Below are 7,077 nucleotides of genomic sequence, written 5' to 3' on the forward strand. Positions count from 1 at the left end.
TATACGAAACGTAAACAAAGCAGCACTTGCTTACCATTTTGAATACCAGTTGCATTGATAACTTTCTTCATGTTAAGAGGCTCATGTTGTTATGAAAATATTCACATATTGGAATGCTTGGGTAAGATCACGTAACATTAAAATAGCCTTCTGTCTGTGCCGCCTTCATTTACTTACTAGATTTCATCACTTTCGTTTTAATTCTCATGCACTGACCTGTTCGCTAAACTGAACATCCAATCAGAGTTCTCACTCGTGCTGACGGCCCCGACGCTGACTTGACCTTTATTCCACACTGCTCTGTCCCTTCTCTGAGAAATGTGCTGATAATTTCCTTCTTTTATGAAGCCCCGCCCTCAGAAATAGGCGATGGGCTCTGATTGGTTAGCTAGCCCAGTGTGTTGTGATTGGCTAAACTGCCTCTAGTCTAAATGTCCCATCCCTCACCTCAGCGGCATGTGCTCCGGATGTATTGTAAACAACGGCATCGTTAATATCACTTATCAGTTTGAGTCCGATTGAGAAGCAGAGGATATTATTGAAGAGGATCGTGCAGAACCTGTGCAAGCACAGCTTTTAATGGTAGGCCTATGTTTTTTGTTTGTTGTTGTCTCATAATTGTAGATATGATGTTATTTGTAAATGCTACTGCTTATGTTAGCGTTTAACATACAGTTTGATCCTGATTAAAGCTTTAATACAGTACGGCAACTGCATGTGCGTCCATGTATAACACTTCTCATAGCTATGTGGAAATAAGTGTATAATCGGAACAGTTCATTGTTGGAGCTGAGCTGAATGAGAGAGAGAGATGCTACGTCACGAACCCGGGAAGTAACTTCTTGTAGTTCCTACCAGCTGTTTTTGTAGGCATTAAACTGCCAGAATTTTAAAAGACGATATCTCCGTTTGCATTGAACTTTCAACTTCGTAACTTTGCAGATATTGTTTATGCTCAAACAGCAACATTACACACTAACTAATGTTAAAAAAGTGAAATCGCAATCAACCACCCATTTAATTCTCAGGCAGTGACTCGTTCGCTATCTGAACACCGATGGCCGACCATCGGCTTGGTGTGTCCCGGCTTTTATAAAACTATTCATTGAACATCTTTTGAAATGCCTACGGAGAAAATGGGAAGCAAAAACTGGAAGCAACACCTCTGAAATGTAGGTGATCACTGTGTCGCTCTATTACCACTGATGAGTTGGGTCCCAGAAGTGACATGAGAGTGTCTGTATCGACCTCCTCACAGTTCTGGGCCGGCGTGGAGAGTGGCCTCATACTGATCCATCCTTGGTTGCATTCCAGGATCTGAGACACCATTCAGACAGTTCAGAGGACACATGCAGACTCATAATACTAGAGCGGCTCTTTGAGGTCTTTTGTTAGGAGTTATGAAATATTTTAGCGGCCATGAAAGAGACTGCTGACAGGAAAAGTCCTTGCAATCTTTTCTATTGATTAGTTTGGACTGCATTACAAAATGTTTTTTCAAAGAAACCATGCCGCTTCTAAATGTAGACGTATACATTGTCATTATATAGAACATCAATTGCAATTCACAAATAAATGCAACACTTAGTTGAATGAAGTACCAATCTCCATGGAAACTAATGTAGAAGAGAGTTGGCAAAAGCTCTCCCTGGTGCAGTTAGGACTCATAGCAACAAGCAGGCCTTAAACGTCTCATTTACAGTAGGGCACATTCACAATAATATCGTTTTAAAGAGGAACCGCTGTGCAGCACTAGAAGCTAATGAGGCGTCATCTGTACACATTTACTCAGAACCCTCGTCCTCGAAATACCCAGGAGCTTTTTTCCCCTAGTTCCTGCTTGCTGCAAATTAAATTGAGCTTAATTTGGCTGCACCAAATTTTACTTTTTTTTTTTTTTTTGTAGAAAATCTCAGTATTTTAAAGTATTAGTTTATTCAAAAACCCCAAAAAGTTAATCCCTCATGTTGTTACCTGTATGACTTGCTATCTGCCATGGAACACAAAATAATACATGTGAATAACATGCTTGTCGCTCTCTTCCAGAAAAGTCTGTCATACAAGGCAGGAACATCCTTCTCATATTCCTGTAGTATGTGTCGCCTCTGATGAAATAATTTTATATTTGGGCTGAATCTGTTTTGGAGGAAGATAGAAAGAATTTGTGACTCGCTGCGATTTACATGAATCATCTAAGTCCTCAGAAAATGTCTCGAGCGTTCAAAAACATGTTGATTTGTTTTTTTTTCATTCATTGAAGAAGTCGTAAGTGTCTCACATGAGTAGCTTCATCATGGCTGTTGAAGATGATTGGTAAACCGTCTCAAAGTCCAGAAGCTCCTGAAAATTAATGTGCAAGACACTCCAGTGGTACAGACTTATTTTGATTCACAAATATTCTAAAGCACCTAACGTACCTTTCAAGAATTGAAAGAAGCATTGCTCTAAAATCTCTATGTGACTTCAACCTAATTTTATATTAAGGCATCACAGTGCTTGTCAACCTTTGAACACCATAAACTTAAAGTAAAGATCTATTCTGCCGTGCAAAGGCAAAAGACCATATCTTAGATTTTTGTCGAAAATTAGTTATTGATATTTTTGGGACATTAAAGACATCCTTTATCATGTGTATAAGTATCTTGAGTCAATTTTGTTCTTTTTCGGAGAAAATAATGGGTCGTCTCAACTGTAATTGAGTTATAGCGTTCTGCCTTTGTTTAACTGCTCGTCAAAATGAAGTTACGGTGCCGGTTTGGAGTTATACGGTGTTCTGCCTTTTTTTTTACTGTCCATTAAAGTCTGCCGCATTTTAATTACGGTCGTTGTTTTTCGGAGAAAATGTAATGTACAGAAAATGACTGTAATTGAGTTATAGCGTTCTGCCTTTGTTTAACTGCTCGTCAAAATGAAGTTACGGTGCCGGTTTGGAGTTATACGGTGTTCTGCCTTTTTTTTTACTGTCCATTAAAGTCTGCCGCATTTTAATTACGGTGTAGACAAACTAATTAGAGTAGCCTACTAACAGTTCGCAATTAAATCCATATCCTACCTTTTCTTGTAACCCGATAAAATCAATCCATGGCGATGAACGTCATCGGAGATGTTTAATCCACAAGCATTCTAAGCATTATTCCTGCTTGCTGGCATTCGTTCTTTTAGTGTAGGCTATGTAATACAAGTCAATATAAAAGCAATTATGCTATATTATTTTACGTTAATGAGCATAGCAAATAAATTGGTATCCACTGTATCCACTCATGTTTAACTTTTAGTCTGCTTGTTACGTTCAAAAAAAATAAATAAATAAATAATACAGTCACGTTACTATATGCAATAGCCTATATGAGATAGCCCATGATCGCTAGATTTTATACAGGTGTTACTATAACGATTTTGTAAATGGTGATCAGCAACCAAATGTTGATAATGTGGAAGTTACAGTCTTTTGCCTTGGTGACTTCTCACGTTTTGCAGACAATGCAAAGGCAGAGTACATTAACTTCAAAATACTTGGTAGAATTATTATTATGAAAATGTATTAATATTATAATTATTATTACAGGGATAATTCACTCAAAAATGAAAAATGTGTAGGGTATCAGACCGAATCAGACAATTTAAGATTTGATAAAGAACAGTTGAAACACGAGGAGCACATTTATTTATTAATCTCATGTTGTTTCAAACCTATAAGAATTGAGTTAATCTTTGAAAAACAAATAAATATACAGTCAATCCAAAATTTATTCAGACACCTTCAACGTTTCACATATTATCACAGTTTATTCGCTATAGTTTAGAAAATGGTAATCAAAGATGACAAGAACTCAGAGTTAAACTGTGTCAGAACAAATTAATCTTGAGAATGTCGGATAACACTTAAGCAAAACATGGTCAGGTCAAAGTATCTGAATAATTGTTGGTCCTTACATTTTTATCAATTTTACTGGTAGTCCACTGTATGAAGAATTTTTGGGTATGATATGTCACAGTTTACTTTATTTTGCTATCCTCACTTACATAAATGAACTATAGAATCCTGCACCCACTAGTAAAAAAAATATAGAAAAATATATATCTGGTGTCTGAATAATTTTTGGTTTGACTGTATTTTTAATGAAACCTCTGAGGTTTCTGTCTCTTCACAAGTCTTGGATTAAGCCATTTGATTCATATTAATTTTATGCTGCCTTTATAACCTTTTTGGATCTTTTAAGTTTTGAAATCTCTCAGGTTTCATTAAAAATGCCTTAATTTGTGTTTTGAAGATTAACTGAAGTGTTATGGTTTTGTAATGACATGGGGCGGGTAAATGATGACAGAATTTTCATTTTTGCATGAACTATCAAAATAAATAAATAAATAAAAATTCCAATACTTATTACTACTTATATAAAAATATATGGTTTACTCTGAGATAACACGACCTGAAATAAGCATGGTTTTAGTAAATATGATCAATTTAGATCAATTCTAATCCCATTTTGACTTTGAAGGATATATGCAGCTACGTTGATAATTAGTAAAAAAAACAAAAAAAAAACGATCTACATCAAACCTCCCTTCTCCTTTTCACAGCTGTAAGAACCATTTAACATCTTGGGAAGTGAACCATGACACGTTGTGCTGAGGTTTTAGTAAATATGGTCAATTTAGATCAATTCTAATCCCATTTTGACTTTGAAGGATATATGCAGCTACGTTGATAATTAGTAAAAAAAACAAAAAAAAAAACGATCTACATCAAACCTCCCTTCTCCTTTTCACAGCTGTAAGAACCATTTAACATCTTGGGAAGTGAACCATGACACGTTGTGCTGAAATCTGAGCCTACAGCAGTGATGTCTGAACAGCCAGAGGTATCTGGGGACTGTCCATCTCTTCTTTTGGCTTTGTTCTCCTCTACCATTTTTAATTGGACAGCTGCTATGCATCCCACACTGCATTTTGCATACATACCTGTTTGACTCGTCTACACTCGAGGCTTGTTTAAGGTGACAAATAAGGGCAGTATTTATTGGTCTCGGAGGAGAGAAAATAAAGGTCAGGCAAGACAGAGGTATTTTAATTGCAGTGTCAGGACTGCAAGACAGTAGACAGTACAGCAGAGGGCAAGATGTTGTGATGTACTCTTTCTTTCTTGTTCTTGTCCTCTCTCTCTCGCTCTCGATCTTCCACCCTACCGTTTGTGCCCCTGGATGATTTGATATCTTGTCAAGGTCCCCTCTCTTCATTACACCAGTGTTCCATTTCTCCGGGAGAGAATTGGCTCAGCTCTAAAAGTCAATAGCACAAACCTCCTCTGCAGCCATACTGTCCTTGCACAAAAGAGAGTGAAGCCTCTTCTCAGGAGATCAATTGGAGGAGAATCAAAACTCTCTTTAAAGTTTCCTTTTCCTTGACTGTGAAATTCCACGTGGCTCCAACAATGTTCCGTCATTTCATGGCAAATCTATGTCCAAACGAGAACAAATACATGCCAAAGGAGGCTAATATTGAACTGTGATTGCCGAAGACATGAGCTTGAGACATCAGTCACACTGTAAAAAGTCATCACTGAATCTACTTAAGAAAAGCAAGTAAACCTAACTGATTTTTACAAATTTGTTGAGTTTACTTAATTACACTGTGTTATGTGAACTTTCAGGTGGATGCAATAGTAAAACTGAACAACTTTAGTAAACAGTACTTAAGAGCATCTAGTTTGTTGGATTAAAGGTCTGTTTCCATTGTCTGGTGCAAAGAACAATGAATACAGTTTTAGAGTGAATACAATTTGAAATGGTTAAAGTTTTTTTTTAGTTTTTTTTTTACAGATAGGGTTCTGAATCTTTTTTTCTTCAAGCTGTCAAATAACAGTAAGATTTCAGCTTTTTGGCTTGCCCACAAAATGTTGCTGCCTCATAATCCAGTAGAGCGTTTCACAATCATCATATCAGATATCGTGACATCATATCAGATTAATAACTTCATATATTTACTGGATTTTGGTAATTGCAGCATATGACAAAAACATTAATGTGTTCTGCTACTCCTATTTTAATTTCTTCAATGTGTTGGGAGTCCCTGCGTATGCGCAATGTGAACGTGTACAGGTGATTGGAGACGACATCAAAAAAAAAATAATAATAATTATATATATATAGGTGGTGGAAGTGCACTAGTAGGTGGCGGAAGGTTGGTTTAAACAAAACATCACCACAAGAAGACAACGAACTGAATTTCAGAGTCAGATCGTGTTTTAAATGTGGCTGCAAGATTAGGTAAGTTTTTGGTGATCTACTTATAAACTATATTGTCACAGTGTGTGCTATCGTTTTTGAGGAAAAGAAAAGGCAGATTTTATTAGTTTTTACTGACGAGCATTATTGTAACCGTCAGTTAGCGTACTAGCTAGCCAGTGGTTTACAAGCTAGATTACAAACATCTATCTTCCTCTTTACTGCTAGTTATAACATGAAATAAACGTGAGTAAGCATCATAAAGTATGTTGAGCGATACAGTACAACTTAATGAAATTTATCATGTCTTATGTAATCCGTTTTTCAGTATTTAATGTTTGAACAAATGTCGTGCTCTTTTTGGGGGACTTAAACTCATGCAGTGGAAGTGGAAGTTCTACTTGTTTACTGAGTGAAGAGAGAGCTCAACTGCTGAAAAACGTATTAAAATATGGAAGCTATGGAATATGACAATTCTCCAATTCCATGTTTCCACATAGTATATGCTTATTCACATAGGTGCGCATAATGAAACATCATACTTTGCAGTTTTGTGAAACCCTGCACAGAATAAGTAGATATTCATTATATTTTATGCTAAATGCTTGTGCTTTGAGTGATATTAAATATGAGTTTTTTTTTAATAATTCTACAGACATCTGACATCAATGAACAGCAGTTCTCCACGGCCTTCCACTCTTCCTTGAAAAGGAGGACCTTACTGATTTTTACAAGACATGTTTTGTAAGTAATTTTGACTGTTATATTCTGGTTATTTAGTGTAATGCAGACAATTCTTGAGACCTGGCAAGAAAAAAATCAGGACACAGAAACAATATAAGATAGAAAGGAA

This window comes from Sinocyclocheilus anshuiensis, unplaced genomic scaffold, assembly GCF_001515605.1.
Source record: "Sinocyclocheilus anshuiensis isolate Anshui unplaced genomic scaffold, SAMN03320099.WGS_v1.1 scaffold1346, whole genome shotgun sequence".
NCBI lineage: Eukaryota > Metazoa > Chordata > Actinopteri > Cypriniformes > Cyprinidae > Sinocyclocheilus > Sinocyclocheilus anshuiensis.